Source organism: Octopus sinensis, linkage group LG24, assembly GCF_006345805.1.
Source record: "Octopus sinensis linkage group LG24, ASM634580v1, whole genome shotgun sequence".
Lineage (NCBI taxonomy): Eukaryota > Metazoa > Mollusca > Cephalopoda > Octopoda > Octopodidae > Octopus > Octopus sinensis.
Genome location: NC_043020.1, coordinates 12,888,989 through 12,908,988, shown reverse-complemented (window position 1 = coordinate 12,908,988; position 20,000 = coordinate 12,888,989). Strand labels below are relative to the sequence as shown.

General features: G+C 33.6%; 1 protein-coding gene across 6 annotated transcripts in view; it reads left to right on the top strand.

The window, feature by feature from the left end:
- LOC115224085 (proto-oncogene tyrosine-protein kinase ROS-like) overlaps nucleotides 1-20,000 on the top strand; it is a 193,442-nt gene that overhangs the window by 146,493 nt on the left and 26,949 nt on the right. For 2 of the 6 annotated variants that reach the window (XR_005003674.1, XR_005003673.1), the window contains one exon: nucleotides 13,425-13,534. The exons of the other annotated variants lie outside the window; for them this stretch is intronic. The gene's annotated coding sequence lies outside the window, so the exon portion shown is untranslated. The remainder of the gene's footprint in view (nucleotides 1-13,424; nucleotides 13,535-20,000) is intronic. 6 annotated transcript variants of the gene reach the window in all.

Below are 20,000 nucleotides of genomic sequence, written 5' to 3'. Positions count from 1 at the left end.
TTCAGTTTCCATCCATCAAATCCACTCACAAGGCTTTGGTCAACTGAGGCTATAGCAGAAAGAACTTTCCCCAAGGTGTCACACAGTGGGACTGACCCCAGAACCATGTGGTCTGTAAGCAAGCTACTTACCACACGGCCACTCCTGCACCTTTTTTTAAATATTATTTGAGATGAAAGTAAACCACCAAATCTGGTTCCAAGACTTGAACCATGTCTGTCTGTGCAGCTAGACCGACTATTTGTACCATTTGATGGAATCAACAATTAAATCTAAGGAAATTAATCAGGACACTAACTCATTCTAGTTAGGTAGGAGGGGTCAGTTTTTTTAATTCCAATTTCATATTGGTGTTAACTAGTATTATAATGGTGCTTGATGTGGTCTGTATAAACATACCATACATACATGTATATGTGTGTGGCTATGTGTGTGTGTGTGTGTATACATACATATATATATATATATATAATTAAATAAGGGTAGAAAATGATATTAATCAATTAAAACCAATGGCCTAGCATATTTGTTTTTCATTCGAAGATGAAAAATTTTTTACATACAAAATTTAGAGGACTGACCACTAAAAGTGGACAGCCTATACGCTAGATATAAATCACCATTTTCCACGAAGAATTTGTTCTCAAGAAAAAACTCAGCAAAAAACCAAAGTGTAAAAATAAGCAAGACAAATGAAAATATACGAAATAAAAAACGATTACCTATGTACTAATTAGTTTCACTTGTTAATATTCACGTGTGTGCATACGCGAACATCTGCAAGATCATCAGCATAGTCTGTCGTTTATAAAACACAATTTCCAGAACTAGATACAAACGCTCAACTGAAATCCAGCATGTATAACGATTATATAATATATATTATATATATATATATTATATATATATATATATATATATATAGAGAGAGAGAGAGAGAGAGAGAGAGAGAGTAGATAGATATGAGTGTGTGTATATACACGCACACACATATATATATGTAAAATGAAATATGTGGCTGCAGCATAGCCAAATGGTTACAAAATTTGTTTTGCAATCAAGAAGTTCTAGGTTCAGTCCTTTTTTGCCAGACTGTAAAGTTACAGTGACATAAACAAACCAACACAGGTTGTCAAACTGTGGTGAAGTCAAACACATGTACAAACACATATACACACACATACATATATACGAGGGGGTTTCTTTCAATTTATGTCTATCAAATCCACTCACAAGACTTTGGTTGTCCCAGGGCTATAGTAGAAGATGCTTGCCCAAAGTGGCAAGCAGTGAGATTGAACCCAGAACCACATGGCTATGAAACAAACTTTTTACCATCAGCTTTACCTGCACCATCTGAGCAACATTTTCATGAAGTGGACAACATGAGACATCACTCATCACACAGGCTGCACTACTAAAAGGCCATTTTTCATTGGCCCGTCATTCAGAAAGTCTTGCAGAACTGCACTTTTACCATGATTGCTCAATGTTATGAGTTTAAAATCTAGAGCATATACATCCAGTTATTATTAAACATCATTATTTCTACTTATTCAAATTGATTAAGATCCAAACTAAGATAAATGAGAAATCTAGAACTGCTTCCTATTTGACTGATGTGAATTTGGTCAATGAATCATACTTTACTCTTTAACTCTTTTATTCTTTTATTTGTTTCAGTCATTTGACTGCAGCCATGCTGGAGCACCACCTTTGGTCAAACAAATTGACCCCAGAATTTATTTTTTTTTGTAAGCCTAGCACTTGTTCTATCAGTCTTTTTTGCCGAATTGTAGGTTATGGGGACATAGACACACCAACATCGGTTGTCAAGCAAACACAGACACACAAACATACACACACACACACACACACACATATATATGATGAGCTTCTTTCAGTTTCCATCCATCAAATCCACTCACAAGGCTTTGGTCAACCTGAGGCTATAGCAGAAAGAACTTTCCCCAAGGTGTCACACAGTGGGACTGACCCCAGAACCATGTGGTCTGTAAGCAAGCTACTTACCACACGGCCACTCCTGCACCTTTTTTTAAATATTATTTTGAGATGAAAGTAAACCACCAAATCTGGTTCCAAGACTTGAACCATGTCTGTCTGTGCAGCTAGACCGACTATTTGTACCATTTGATGGAATCAACAATTAAATCTAAGGAAATTAATCAGGACACTAACTCATTCTAGTTAGGTAGGAGGGGTCAGTTTTTTTAATTCCAATTTCATATTGGTGTTAACTAGTATTATAATGGTGCTTGATGTGGTCTGTATAAACATACCATACATACATGTATATGTGTGTGGCTATGTGTGTGTGTGTGTGTATACATACATATATATATATATATATAATTAAATAAGGGTAGAAAATGATATTAATCAATTAAAACCAATGGCCTAGCATATTTGTTTTTCATTCGAAGATGAAAAATTTTTACATACAAAATTTAGAGGACTGACCACTAAAAGTGGACAGCCTATACGCTAGATATAAATCACCATTTTCCACGAAGAATTTGTTCTCAAGAAAAACTCAGCAAAAACCCAAAGTGTAAAAATAAGCAAGACAAATGAAAATATACGAAATAAAAAACGATTACCTATGTACTAATTAGTTTCACTTGTTAATATTCACGTGTGTGCATACGCGAACATCTGCAAGATCAGCAGCAAGTCTGTCGTTTATAAAACACAATTTCCAGAACTAGATACAAAACGCTCAACTGAAATCCAGCATGTATAACGTTCTACAAATTATATTATATATATATATATATATATAATATATATATATGCGTGTATACACACATACATACACATATATTCTTAGATTTGACTAATTCAGAGAAACATGGTCAGGTCACTTAGAATACAGAACCCAAAGTGTGAAATCTTAAGATCCACAAGTTTTATTCCAAACTATGAATTCAACAAAATAGGTTATCCTGTTTCATCAGAACATTTGTCACAAATTGGTGTGTCTTTGTGTAAGGAAGAACGTCGTTTGCAGGACTCATTTTGGATGTATACACACATATTTATAAATTATACATATATTCACACATATTTATATACATACATATATTTATAAATTATACAATATATATGCACATATTTACAAATTATACAATAGAAGTTTATTGGCCCATTGTGGCAAATTTCCCAAATTCTTCTCTACATATATAAATGTTAGGTTTTCTTTGCCTCATGGACTCTGAGAGGTCTGTGGCTCTGTGGTGAGAAGTTTGTTTCCCAGCCACTTAGTTTTGGGTTTGGTCCCACTGCATGGTACCTTGAGCAAATATCTTCTGCTATAACCACAAGCTGACCAAAGCCTTGCAAGTAGATTTGGTAAACAGAAACTGAAAGAAGTTTGTCATGTGTGTGTGTTTTTGTATATGTGTTTGTCCCCCACCACCATTGCTTAACAACTGGTGTTGGTGCATTTACATCCCTGTAACTTAGTGGTTTTGGCAAAAATAATATTTACAAAATAGTATTAAGTATTAAGTATTAGGCGTAGGAGTGGCTGTGTGGTAAATAGCTTGCTAACAAACCACATGATTCTGGGTTCAGTCCAACTGCGTGGAACCTTGGGCAAGTGTCTTCTACTATAGCCTCGGGCTGACCAAAGCCTTGTGAGTGGATTTGGTAGACGGAAACTGAAAGAGGCCCGCCGTATATATGTATGTGTGTGTGTATATGTTTGTGTGTCTATGTTTGTCCCTTCAACATTGCTTGACAACCGATGCTGGTGTGTTTACATCCCCGTAACTTAGCGGTTCAGCAAAAGAGACCAATAGAATAAGTACTAGGCTTACAAAAAAATTAAGTCCCGGGGTCGATTTGCTCGACTAAAGGCAGTGCTCCAGCATGGCCGCAGTCAAATGACTGAAACAAGAAAAAAGTACAAAAAAAAAAGACAGACACACACCACACACACACACACTCTCTCTCTCTCTCTTCTAATACAATTCTACCATTCTGCTTTTGCTGCTGCCTCTCCTCCTACCGCTTCACTAGTGCGTACCAATTAAAAGATATATTACAGTCAGGCCAGGCTACAGTCTTTACATCAAATTCTTTGTTTGCCTTCTGTCAGCCTTGTTTCATTTCCTCGTCTCTCTCTCTTTCTCTCACTCTCACTCTCTTTCTCTCTCTCTCCTCTCTCTCTCTCTCTCTCTCTCTCTATCTATCTATCTCTCTGTCTTGGGATGTATAAACCTTTCTTCTCTCTAAACGCCACACTTAGATCAGATGTCCACAATCTTGGAACCAAGACTTAATGAAAAATATCGTTTTCCAAAGAATTTTCCCCCTTCTCTTTTTATTAACATTCATCCATTATTTTTTTTTTTACTATTTTTTGTTAACATGTACTATTTGGCATATTTTACAAATTTTCTACAAATTACAAATAATTTTAGATAATTATAATTATTTTCCGTATAAGCTCTTTAAAATTGCTGGCATATTATATGGCCAAACTCTAGTCCCAAAACCTTTGGAAGGATAGTGTATCAACAAGAAGGCAATACTAACAGATATAGTCAACTGAAAATCTTAACTTTATAAATTCTTTCCCATTTTTATTATTATTATTATTTATTATTTTTTTTTTAACCATTTTTTGTTTTTTTGTATATTTCTACGCTTTATCTACACAAATAATTTAAATCTAAGCATAACAATTTTGAAACAAAGACACACATGCATGTATATCGATGTGTGTATATATGTGTGCATGTGTATGTTTGTATTGTGTGTGTGTGTGTTTGCGTGTTTGTGTGTGTGCATATATATGTATATACACACACACATATATATACATATATTATACATATATATGTATATATACATATATATATGCTCATATATACATACATATATTTATATATATATATTTATGTATATATACATGTATATATGTATATATATATATATATGTATATATGTATATATATATATATGTATGTATATGTATATATATACATATATATACACACACATATATACATATGTATTTATACATATGCACACATATATATATATGTATTTACATATATGCACACATATATATGTATACACACACACACACATATATATACACTCACATATATGCATACACACATATATATGTATACATATATGCACATATATATACACACACACATCTATATACACACATATATACATACATATATACATATGCACACATATATGTATACATTTATATTTATGTATATGTGTGTATGTGTGTGTATATATATATATATATATTATGTATGTATGTATGTATGTATATATATATTGGGTTGGAACAAAAGTTCGTACTGCTTTTTGAGTTAAATGTTAAAACAACATTTAGATATTTATTCAATCACATGTCCCATTTTGTTTCACCCCCTTTTGCCATCTTTGAGGCAGCTTCCTGATCCTTTCCTCTTATAACTTAGCCCCTTTCAGTTCAAGTGGTTTTTACAGTCTTCCAAAGAACTGAAGTTCTTCCAATTAGGAGAACTTTATAGGCATCAAAATAAATGGTAATCTGAAGGTACAAGGTCAGATGAGTGCAGTCAGTGTAGTAGAACATCCCACCCAAAGTGTACCAATTTCTGCTGAGTCTTCAAGGAAACATGAAGCCTAGCATTGCCTAAAGAAAAGCAAGATGCTTCCGATTGGCTAATTCTGAGTATTTATCATTGAGTGCCCCGTTTAATTTGCATAACTGGGAACAATAATTGTTTGAATTCAACATCAGATTTTGCGAATACACAACACTGTTCCTATACCACCAAATAAAAGGCATCACATTCTTTCGATATTGACCAGCTTTTGGAATCATTAAAGGTGATTCATTTAATTTTCTCTAGGGGTTTTTTTTTTTTTTTTTATTATTATTATTCCACATTGTTTAAAAAACAATCCATTTTTCAATCACCTGTGATCTTTCTTTTCAAAAATGGGTCCTTTTGAGCAGAGAATCCCAGATTGAAATGACGAGGCACCCAAAATCATAAAGATTCACACATGAACTCTGTGGAATATTTCTGCAATGTCTTCTGATGTGTGACCTGGATTATTTTTTGATTAGTGTTTTGATTTGGTCATCATCAACGACTGTAGGCCTTCTGGAATATTCATAGGTTCTGGGATTGAAATTCCCTGTCGACCAGTGTACTCTGTATGCTTCATATTCAGTTTTGGATGCTGGTAGTGCAGGGCTTGGAATTTTTCAGCACTAAACTGCATATTATTATCCTCAGCCCATCTGTAAATTGAGTCCAACTCCTGCTGCAGATGTGCAACATCGCTGGGGTTCTGTATTTTCTGCGAGACTTTCATATATATACATACATACATTTATATATAAATCGATGAATGAATTATCCTTTGTTTACTGTTAACATGGAAAATTCAATAAACAGTTACCAGGGTAGCAAAATTTACGCAAGTAACACGGATGAAGCGACCTATTCAAAGGTAGAAACTCCGGGTTAATCTGTAGTAATTTGTGTATTATAAGTAAATAAATGGAGTTGAACGAAAATGTTATTAAAATTCTTTTACTTGCGACATATGTATCGAAGACAACATTGGTTTTATTCCAAAGGAATAAACGGTGTAAAATGCAATCTTCTCACCAGGAAAGAAAGAGAGCCTATCTTAACAGCAAGACATTATAACAATTACAATCGTAATTGTTATAATGTCTTGTTGTTGAGATAGGCTGTCTTCAAAACATATGTCGAAAGTAAAAGAATTTTAATAACATCTTCGTTCAACTCCTTTATTTACATATATATATATATATATATATATATATGTATGTATGTATGTATGTATGTATATATATATTGGGTTGGAACAAAAGTTCGTACTGCTTTTTGAGTTAAATGTTAAAACAACATTTAGATATTTATTCAATCACATGTCCCATTTTGTTTCACCCCCTTTTGCCATCTTTGAGGCAGCTTCCTGATCCTTTCCTCTTATAACTTAGCCCCTTTCAGTTCAAGTGGTTTTTACAGTCTTCCAAAGAACTGAAGTTCTTCCAATTAGGAGAACTTTATAGGCATCAAAATAAATGGTAATCTGAAGGTACAAGGTCAGATGAGTGCAGTCAGTGTAGTAGAACATCCCACCCAAAGTGTACCAATTTCTGCTGAGTCTTCAAGGAAACATGAAGCCTAGCATTGCCTAAAGAAAAGCAAGATGCTTCCGATTGGCTAATTCTGAGTATTTATCATTGAGTGCCCCGTTTAATTTGCATAACTGGGAACAATAATTGTTTGAATTCAACATCAGATTTTGCGAATACACAACACTGTTCCTATACCACCAAATAAAAGGCATCACATTCTTTCGATATTGACCAGCTTTTGGAATCATTAAAGGTGATTCATTTAATTTTCTCTAGGGTTTTTTTTTTTTTTTTATTATTATTATTCCACATTGTTTAAAAAACAATCCATTTTTCAATCACCTGTGATCCTTCTTTTCAAAAATGGGTCCTTTTGAGCAGAGAATCCCAGATTGAAATGACGAGGCACCCAAAATCATAAAGATTCACACATGAACTCTGTGGAATATTTCTGCAATGTCTTCTGATGTGTGACCTGGATTATTTTTTGATTAGTGTTTTGATTTGGTCATCATCAACGACTGTAGGCCTTCTGGAATATTCATAGGTTCTGGATTGAAATTCCCTGTCGACCAGTGTACTCTGTATGCTTCATATTCAGTTTTGGATGCTGGTAGTGCAGGGCTTGGAATTTTTCAGCACTAAACTGCATATTATTATCCTCAGCCCATCTGTAAATTGAGTCCAACTCCTGCTGCAGATGTGCAACATCGCTGGGGTTCTGTATTTTCTGCGAGACTTTCATATATATACATACATACATTTATATATAAATCGATGAATGAATTATCCTTTGTTTACTGTTAACATGGAAAATTCAATAAACAGTTACCATGGTAGCAAAATTTACGCAAGTAACACGGATGAAGCGACCTATTCAAAGGTAGAAACTCCGGGTTAATCTGTAGTAATTTGTGTATTATAAGTAAATAAATGGAGTTGAACGAAAATGTTATTAAAATTCTTTTACTTGCGACATATGTTTCGAAGACAACATTGGTTTTATTCCAAAGGAATAAACGGTGTAAAATGCAATCTTCTCACCAGGAAAGAAAGAGAGCCTATCTTAACAGCAAGACATTATAACAATTACAATCGTAATTGTTATAATGTCTTGTTGTTGAGATAGGCTGTCTTCAAAACATATGTCGAAAGTAAAAGAATTTTAATAACATCTTCGTTCAACTCCATTAGAAAAAAAACACCTTTTAGCAATTCAATAATGAAAAATTAAAGTATACCTTGAATTGATAAAAGGTAGGTTTTTTTCTAATTTATATATATATTATATTTTGTGAAATTTGATTTAGTATTTCTAAATTCAATTTTTCCCTGTAAGTTTGAAATAATATTCCCTCATATTATTATATATATATATATGAAATATGTTGAGTATTTTTGCAATGTCTCCTGTTGTGTGACCTGGACTATTTTTTGATCAGCATTTTGATTTGGTCATCATCAACGACTGTAGGCCTTCTGGAATATTCATAGTCTTCTAGATGAAAATTTTCACTTCTAATCCTAGTGAACCACTTACAAACTGTCCTCTCAGCAATGGTACCATTTCCATAAACTGCACATGACTCTTTTTGCTGTTTGTACAGCAATTTTTTTTTTCCTTTCCAGAAATAGAAGAGCATCAAATGACAAAACTATCTCATTTCCCTCCATATTCCCTTTTAATGTAAAACTTCTTCTTCTTCTTCTTCTTTATCATTTAGCGTCCGCTTTCCATGCTAGCATGGGTTGGACGGTTCAACTGGGGTCTGGGAAGCCAGAAGGCTGCACCAGGCCCAGTCTGATCTGGTAATGTTTCTATGGATGGATGCCCTTCCTAATGCCAACCACTCCGTGAGTGTAGTGGGTGCTTTTTACGTGCCACCGTCACTGGTGCCAGACGAGGCTGGCAAACGGCCACAGTCGGATGGTGCTTTTTATGTGTCACCGGCACGGGGGCGATGCGAGGCTGGCAAATGGCCACGATCGGATGGTGCTTTTTACGTGTCACCGGCATGGAGGCACGTTGGCAATGGCCATGTTCAGATGGTTCGCTTACATGCCACCGAAAAATAAACTATCCACACAGTAACCATATAGAAAGACATCTTGAAATGTCACGTTCTGAAAACATATACTAGCCAAATTCTTCTGTCACACGAGAAACAAAATCACATATTTAAATGCTGCCAATTAAAAAAAAAACAGTATGAACTTTTGTTACAACCTAATATGTATGTGTATAAATATGTATATATATCTATATATATATATGTGTGTGTGTGTGTGTGTGTGTATTTGTATAAACATATATATATACATACATATACATACACACATGCACATACATACACATAATTATATATAAAATGCTGCACTAAAAAAAAGAATTACAATAATTTTAAAGCAGGTAGAAAAATTTATTTTTTTAAATATTTTTTGTTAAAGTATTAAATTTTCTGTTTCTAAATTCTGTCTGTGTAAATTTGTGAGGTGGATTTTCTTAATTTCCTGCCAATGTTGTTTGCTTTCTATGTCGTCTCTCATTTTTTTCAGTTTTGCATTTTTGATTTTTTTTTTTCCTTTTCATTTTTCTTTAAGCATTAATTTTTTTTTTATTATGATTATTTGTTGTTGTTGTTGTTGTTGTTGTTGTTGTTATTATTGTCATTATTATTATTATCATTATTATTATTATTATAATTAATATTATTTACATCCATTATTGTTCTAAATGCTATTGTTATAATTTTTTTTATTATTATTTTTAAAATATTGCTATGCAGTTCATTTTAATTATTTTTTTTTGCCCCAATTTTAACTGAAATTTAGTTCCAGTTTCTCATAAATCTTTTTAAATATTTAACCATTCCCCCACCCACCATTCAATTACAGTCCTGCAATTAATTAACAGGGGGAGAGGGTGTGGTTAAACACCTGAAATGAATTCTAAAAATTACTTAAAACTCCTAGTTATTGTTTATCTGTTTTTTTGTTTTTTTTTGTTACCACATAAATCTTTTTAAATATTTAACCATTTCCCCACCCACCATTCAATTACAGTCCTGCAATTAATTAACAGGGGGAGAGGGTGTGGTTAAACACCTGAAATGAATTCTAAAAATTACTTAAAACTCCTAGTTATTGTTTATCTGTTTTTTGTTACCAATCTTTGAGCTTCGTATTATGATATTCTCTGAAGAATTTACAAATACCAAACCTAGAATTTAACCCTCAAGCATTCCAGATTCCTCTATCAAATGTAATCCTTATTTATTCACATTATTTTCAATTAATCATGCATTATCTCATAACTTCAAGATTTTGTTGATGTAACTGCTTACTTTTACAATGGCATAGTAGGGTAGGTGTGAAAGGCCAGATCTGGCCAGTTTGAACATGTAACAAAAATATATGGGCTGAATATGGTTTAAATTCCAAAGGGTTGGATCCATCTAAAATATTTCATTTTCTTTTCTATCTAAAAACAAAATTTATTCAATAATTAAATTTGGACATTAAATCCTATCTCAATTTTATTTTTTCATTAAAGCTTTGTATATTTTATTTTAGATTGCTTTTTTTTTTTGCATTGGTACTTAAGTAGCTAATTATAAATTTATTTATTTTGATCAGCTTATATAGACATGGTTTATGCTATTCTCTGATGAAGGGCATCATAGGGTCTATACCATTCTGTACGGCTCCCACAGCACATTTCCTTTTCTTTCCCATTTCCAATCTGAACCACTCCTTTACAGACCATTTCTAGTTTAAACAATACTCGTTAACCGTATCTGTTAACTCATTAACTGTATTTGTGTTAGTAATAACCTATTTTACTATTACTGCCTTGTCAAGTATTTTATCATAAATCAAGTTTTAAAAAAAATCACCCACTAATAAAAAGAGATGGCTTGTTATTCTTCAACTACTGAAATAAATTTAGAGACCCACCCATCCGACAGAAGAACATTAGTAAAACATATATGTTCAACCAACATATGCACAAACATAACACACATTTAGATATTTAGTATTAATGTTAAGAGGTTGTATTCCTTGCAGATATATTTTATATAATTAGAAAATTTTTGAACAGTATCTTTTCATTTGGATTATAGAGAATAAACAGAGAGACAAACACAGGCATGGCAATGTGATTAATAAGTTTGCTTTACAACCGCGTGGTTTCAGGTTCAATCCTAGTGAGTGGCACCTTGTCCAGTACCAAACAAATGAAATTCGGTTGACACCTTTATATATATATATATATATATATAATATGATGAGGATGATGAACCGACCAGGCTATCAGATGTTGCTACACATCGCTGGTCACAATGTGCTTCGCATTGTTTTAGCCTTCAAATGACGCCGACCCACTGGCTAAGCGAGCAGGCCAATATATATTATATATATAGTGCATCCTTGATACCATCAATTCTGACATTAGAAGGGCTACAGGATTGATTCAATGGGATTCCAGCACAGCTGTGATTGACTGATTCCGTGTATCAAGGAGCTCTCTCTCTCTCTCTCTCTATTTATCTATCTATCTATATATATATATATATATATAGGGAGAGTTTACGAAAAAAACAGAAGACGAAGACTGGTGGTGTACAAAACAAACAGATGTATTAGTATAACGCTCAGGAATAGAAAAAGTCGTTTACGTTTCGAGCCTATGCTCTTCTACAGAAAGGTACACAGAAAGAAACAAGGAGAGAAACAAGGAGAGAAAAAATGTGTGTAGTGGCTAACGATCTATCATGGTGATATATATATATATAGATAGATAGATAGATAGATAGATAGATAGATAGATAGAATAGATAGATATACATATATATATGCACGCATGCACACACACACACACACATTCATTCATTCTTCTTCAAACCATAAAATTTGAACATGTGTTTGCTTGTGAATGTGTGTATCTCTCTCATTTTCTCGTCCAGTGTATGCATGGTTTGCATGGAGAAGTAGAATTTCAATAGTTTAAAAAATAGTTATATTTTGCATTCATATTTCAGACCATATACAGAGAAAATACACCTTCTACACATGCACACTGATTGCATTATATACACACACACATGCAGCATTCACTTTACCACACCTGCCACAATTCTAATGTCATTAATTAAGATGTAATTAGTCTAGATCAGAAACTCAGTTTAAATATTAATGGGTCTGAAACCAAACCAACTCATTATTTATTATCAAATGTTCCATCCTCAACCGTTAATTAATGTGAATAATCTTTAATTTTGAAGCAAGATATATAATTCGACACCTTTACATCCTGATAGAATTTCTTTTTGGAGCTTTCTTTTTTTTTTTTTTTTATCAAATGTTTTCTCTAATTGATTTTGAAAGGAAATCAATAAGCAATTATTCACAATATTAACCTTAACTTATCTGTCTTTATGTTCTGAGTTCGAATCCTGCTGAAGTCGACTTTGATTTTCATCCTTTCAGGGTTGATAAAATAAATAGAACTTGAACACTGGGGGTCGATGACATCAACTTATTTCCTCCCCCAAAGTTGCTGGCCTTGTACTAAAATTCGAAACCAATATTTACCTCAAATTTCTTTGTCTCAAATCTGTCAAAAATATTGTTAAAATATTTAATAGAAAATTCGTCTTAAATGTTTAACTATAAAAGATAAACAATGATGAGAAAATCTTAAATTCTGCTTCATTGATCAATACTGTTGGATATTTGTTTACTTGTAACAAGTCATTCTTTATCATAATCTACAACTCTACCTTTAGTTTTAAAAAATAATAATAATAATAATAATAATAATAATAATAAATCTTCTGCAAAAGTATGGATTGAATGTTTAAGTGTTTTAAGCATTTCTAATCATGTTTCAAATGAAAGTAATTTATGTTGAAATTTAACAATAATCAAGAATTTGATGGCTCTAATTACAGCCATTACATTTTCATTAATTGTTGTATCAAGCTGGTGTTTAATTAACCCACAAGTTTTGATTTCTTAATGTAAAACTGGAAGGTTGTTTATTGAAATACGAAGGCATTAAAACAGGTATATTTGTATAAAAGAAACAGAGGTGGTGGCCCCTGTTTGAGTCAGCATCATAGGGGTTAAATTAAGCAATTTTAGGGAGAGCTTTTATAAAGGTTAATCTTGACTTCACTAGATTTTTTTTTTTTACTAATAACTGATGATGTTGTTGTTGTTTTATTACTATTAACTAAACACTGATATGGTGAAGACTGTGAGTCAAAAATCCCTCTGAAGCAACACTGATTGGGAGGCAGCCTAGAGTCACCTGCGAATTTAACGGCACCAGTTATACAGTGGCTACAAATCTTTCTGGGCCAGGTAAGACATTGTACAAACAAACTTCCTAGCCTAAAAAGAGTGGGTTTGAAGTGTGAAAACTGATCTAATTCATATATATATGTATATATATATATATATAATATACATACATATAATATATACATACATACAAACATACATACAACATACATCTATATCTATACATACATATATAAATACATACATATACATATATATGCATATATATATACATACATATATGCTATATTATATATATCATATTATATATATAATATATATATAGATATATATATATATATATATATATAATTATACATATATACATATATATACATATATATGCATATATATATATATATGCATATATATATATATATATATATATATATATATATATATATTATATATGTATGTTGATGTATGTATGTATATATATGTATATGTATATGCGTGTGTATAATATATATGTATATGTGCATCTGATGAAAAGAAACAGTGTCAGAGGTGACTCACTAATAACAACCATCAGTTGATTAACATCTGTGTTAAGTGGTTAATTAACCTACTCATCGTATTTCCTAATTAACATCTAACATGGCAAAGGTAGAAAACTCAAAGGCTAATAACTTATTTCTTGTTGGTTTGTTTCCCTTAACGAGAGAGAAAACAAACTACCAATGTAACTGATCAATAAATTTATAAGCTATTAAATGTATCATTATATAGTACCTACAAAGAATTAAACATATATATCCATTTCAAGAGATATAAGTAATAAATCTGTCAATTATCTATCTATCTATATATATATATATACATATTGGTAAAAACGGGTATTAAGATAACAAAAGAAAGAAAGAGACCTCAATATTATGTAATAGAGGAGATGGCCAGATTACCGAAGAGATGGTGTTGTGGATTTCCACTTCGGCATCCGAAACTCAGAGTTTATTTGCTACTGAATAATGGTAACATATTAATTTACAGATATATAAATTTAAATTTATATATATATATATATATATATATATATATATATATATATATATATATATATATGTATGTATGTATGTATGTATGTATATATATGTATATGTATATGCGTGTGTATATATATATATGTATATGTGCATCTGATGAAATAACAGTGTCAGAGGTGACTCACTAATTAACAACCATCAGTTGATTAACATCTGTGTTAACTGTGGTTAATTAACCTACTCATCGTATTTCCTAATTAACATCTAACATGGCTACAAAGGTAGAAACTCAAAGGCTAATAACTTATTTCTTGTTGGTTTGTTTCCCTTAACGAGAGAAAACAAACTACCAATGTAACTGATCAATAAATTTATAAGCTATAAATGTATCATTATATAGTACCTTACAAAGAATTAAACATCTATATCCATTTCAAGAGATATAAGTAATAAATCTGTCAATTTATCTATCTATCTATATATATATATATATACATATTGGTAAAAACGGTAAGATAACAAAAGAAAGAAAGAGACCTCAATATTATGTAAATAGAGGAGATGGCCAGATTACCGAAGAGATGGTGTTGTGGATTTCCACTTCGGCATCCGAAACTCAGAGAGTTTTATCTTGGCTACTGAATAATGTAACATATTAATTTACAGATATATAAATTTAAATTTATATATATAATATATATATATATATATATTATAATATATATATATATATATTAGGTAGGTCCCGGGTTGAGTCGGGGTTAACCACAGTAAATAAGGTACTCAATACATAGCAGAGTAAATTAATTTATTTAATAGAAGGAGCTTCTACAGACTAGAACTGTTTCATTCATTTCCTGATGATTTCATTTGAATGAAACAGTTCTAGTCCTGTAGAAGCTCCTTCTATAAAATAAAAATATTATATATATATATATATAAATTTAAATTTAAATAATAAGGGTAAAAAAATCAATATTAATTTAATTAACGTCAATTTAAACCAGTGGCTTAGCATATAGAAATATCTAAAGATTCAGAAAAATTATATGACATACATATAAGAAGGATGACCACTAGGTGGACATCCAGTATGCTAAATGTAGACCCCATATGGTCTGACCATTAAGAAAAAATTGTTCTCAAGAAAATTCAGCAAATGCCAGAGCGTAAGTGAACAAGACAAATTTTTAATTTAAATTTAAATTACCATGTTCTCTAACCAGCAGGCTTCGATGCAGAAAATAATTTTCTGCGGAGTCATTTCCAGCTTTGGTGCGTCAAAACAAAAACATTTGAAATATACCTCCAAATATAATTGACTGAACTGTATGCATGTTTTCTCTCGTGTGGACATGTCGTGTATAGTTCAGCAAATTATATTTTCTACGACAGTTGCACTGATGAATTGCAGACATTTCATCATCATCCTCATCATCGTTTAACGTCCGTTCTCCATGCTAGCATGGGTTGGACGGTTCGACCGAGGATCTGGAAAGCCAGAAGGCTGCACCAGGCTCCAGTCTTATCTGGCAATGTTTCTACAGCTGGATGCCCTTCCTAATGCCAACCACTCCGTGAGTGTAGTGGGCGCTTTTTACGTGCCACCTGCACTGGTGCCAGGGTAGGCTAGCATCGGCCACGGTCGGATTGGTGCATTTTACGTGCCACCTGCACTGGTGCCAGGCAAGGCTGGCAACGGCCACGGTCGGATTGGTGTATTTTATGTGCCACCGGCACAGAAGCCAGTCGAGGCGGTGCTGGCATTGGCCACGAGTCGGATAGTGCTTTTTACGTACCACCAGACCAGGGATCCTGGATGGTTCAATTCGATTTCGATTTCGCTTGCCCCAACATGTCTTCGCAAGCAAAGGGGGTTGGCATGGGTGCCTGTCGTACGGTCGGATTGGTGTATTTTACGTACGTATGTAAATATGTAAATGGTAACAATGAAACCTGTCATGTGACAAATCATTATATTTCGTATCTTTTCATTTGTCTTGCTCGCTTAGGTTCTGCCGTTTGCTGAATTTTCTTAAGAACAATTTTTTCTTAGTAGTCAAACCATATGGGGTCTACATTTAGCATACTGGATGTCCACCTAGTGGTCATGTTCATCCCTCTTATATGTATGTATATATATATATATATATATGTATATATGTATGTATATATGTAGATATCAAACAATGGGAATGAGTGCTCAACACCATATTGGTAGATAAAGGCCCTTTATTTGTGAATTAAGGCTACCATTGGTTTCATGTTAAGGAAGTCCTTAGCAATCACCAAGCCTCTATTTTAATTCAAAATGGAGATGAACACCAATGTTCCATGTGATAGGCTTGATAATTGTTAAGGGCTTCCTTAGCATGAAACCAATAGTAGCCTTAATCCACAAATAAAGTGTGTGTGTATGTGTGTGTATGTATATGTATATATATAGCTTACTCATGCTGTGTTGTTTACATAATTTCATATTTAGACCAAATAAACTAATTAATTGTATTCAGGTTAGATGAGCTAATTAATTAATTACTATTAATACTATTAATAACAAAAATCCCTTCATAACAGACGCTTACTCGACTTCTCTGTCCCCACTAAAACTGTTCTCTTTGAGGGGGGATCCTTGTTATTATTTTACTTTAGGTACAATTCTGCGCAGTTCATAAACCCATCAACCATGGATCACCAATTGATTACAGATAAGTTACCACACTAAAATCTAAAAGATTTATGATGTTTACCCCTGTCCTTCATTGATATTGTAGTGGTATGTTTATGATCCATTTATTGAATCTATACTGGCTCAGTCCACTTATCTGTAGATAGGGGTCAATGCCTGTACTGTGTTTTGTTAGTTTATAATACTGATCTCGAGCCATCCTTTCGTCTATATGAGTGCCCTTCTGCACCATATTCCCATATAGAAGAAAATTCAGACATAAAGAAATCTATCCCAGGGGCACAATCCAGCAATTCAGTCAGACATCATTGTCCCCTAGTCGTTTTTTACCATCTTCTCGACTGACCGGTTTTTTTTTTTGCTTTATTCTTTTATTTTATTTTATTCCTCATTCTTTTACTTGTTTCAGTCATTTGACTGTGCCATGCAGGAGCACTGCCTTTAGTTGAGCAAATCGACCCCAGGACTTATTCTTTGTAAGCCTAGTACTTATTTGATCAGTCTCTTTTGCAGAACCGCTAAGTTACGCTACAGTAAAGAAACCACCATCGGTTGTCAAGTGATGTTGGGGGGACAAACACAGACACACAAACACACACACACACACATATATATATACAATGGGCCTCTTTCAGTTTCTGTCTACCATATGCACTCACAAGGCTTTGGTCGGCCCAAGGCTATAGTTGAAAACACCTGCCCAGAGTGCCAAGCAGTGGGACTGAACCTTCAACCATGTGGTTTGTAAGCAAGCTTCTTACCACACAGCCACACCTCTTTGTTTTGTTTTGGTTTTTTTTTTTTTTGCTTTATTCTTTTATTTTATTCCTTCATTCTTTTACTTGTTTCAGTCATTTGACTGTGGCCATGCAGGAGCACTGCCTTTAGTTGAGCAAATCGACCCCAGGACTTATTCTTTGTAAGCCTAGTACTTATTTTATCAGTCTCTTTTGCAGAACCGCTAAGTTACGCTAAGTAAAGAAACCACCATCGGTTGTCAAGTGATGTTGGGGGGACAAACACAGACACACAAACACACACACACACACATATATATATACAATGGGCCTCTTTCAGTTTCTGTCTACCATATGCACTCACAAGGCTTTGGTCGGCCCAAGGCTATAGTTGAAAACACCTGCCCAGAGTGCCAAGCAGTGGGACTGAACCTTCAACCATGTGGTTTGTAAGCAAGCTTCTTACCACACAGCCACACCTCTTTGTTTTGTTTTGGTTTTTTTTTGGGGGGTTTTTCAATTTATTTTTCCAACCAATTTTTCTTCCCCCTTAGAAATACCACAAAGTAAATTTCTTTCTCTCCCTCTCTCTTCCCTCTTTCCCTCCTTCTCTCACTCTCTTTTTTTTCTATCCTCCCTCTTTCCATCCAGTATGCAGTTGTTTGATATGCTGGAAATATCAGCCAAATTATCCTTAAATGACACAGTACTATCTTAAATAAGGAATGATGTATTTAACAAGCATAGTCCTTGATCTATAAAAAGGAGGAACAGTCATGGTTAGGTTATCTTTTACTTCAAGTTTTCTCTGTCCTGTCTATCCTGTGACTAAATAAGAACAACAACAACAACAGCATTCTCAAACACAGGCTTACAGAAACCCAAGCATCATTATCATCATCATCAGTGTAAGAATACCAATAAGAACTACGGCCATTACCTCTTTTACTCAGAGTACTGAGGGGACATGCTTTATCTATTGGGTTCTAAGGCAGCGAGCTGGCAGAAACGTTAGCACGCCGGGCAAAATGCGTAGCCGTATTTCATCTGCCGTTACATTCTGAGTTCAAATTCCGCCGAGGTAGACTTTGCCTTTCGTCCTTTCAGGGTCGATAAATTAAGTACCAGTTACCCACTGGGGGTCGATGTAATCGACTTAATACCTATGTCTGTCCTTGTTTGTCCCTTTTGTGTTTAGCCCCTTGTGGGTAGTAAAGAAATATATATCTATTGGGTTCTTTTTGATTCACCAATATTTCACTAGACTTATGCCACCACTTGATTAATTAGGCCTCTAATTAGTCATGTGGTGGAGCCAAATTAGAGAATTGTTAGTGAGGCCTTCTTCTCTACAAAAGCTTATGCATCATTGTAGCATGCCTGTCCCAGCCAAAAAGCATTGAGCGCTTGAGGTTCCATCATTAGTCCCAATGATATGCTGAACATTCATCATAGTGCCCTCTGCTCAAACATGTGTGCTGGGCCCTCTCTTGGCATTGGGCCCAATTTGAACAAATATGTCTCATTAGCTTAAAACTAGCCCTGCACACATTTATACATATATGTAGGGAGAGTTTATGAAAAAAACAACAAAAGATGAAGACAGGTGGTGTACAAAACAAACAGATGTATTAGTATAACGCTCAGGAATAGAAAAAGTCTTTTACGTTTCGAGCCTATGCTCTTCTACAAAAGGGACACAGAAAACAAGGAGAGAAACAAGGAGAGAAAAAAATGTGTGAAGTGGCTATATACACATATATGCACAAATATACATGATACATGCATACCTGATGGGCTTCTTTCAGTTTCTGTTGTCCAAATCTACTGACAAACTTTGGTCAGCCAGGGGACCATAATAGAAAACATTTGCCTATGATTACCATGCAGTGGAACTGAACCTAAAACCACATGCCTGAGAAGCAAACTTCTTTACCACACAACAATGCCTACATCAACAACATGTTCCATAATAATGTCATACAATGTAACGAGATATTATACAGTATCACAATGTGTAACATGGTGTGGTATAGTGTTACATAATGTTGTCACATCATCATCATCATCATCATCGT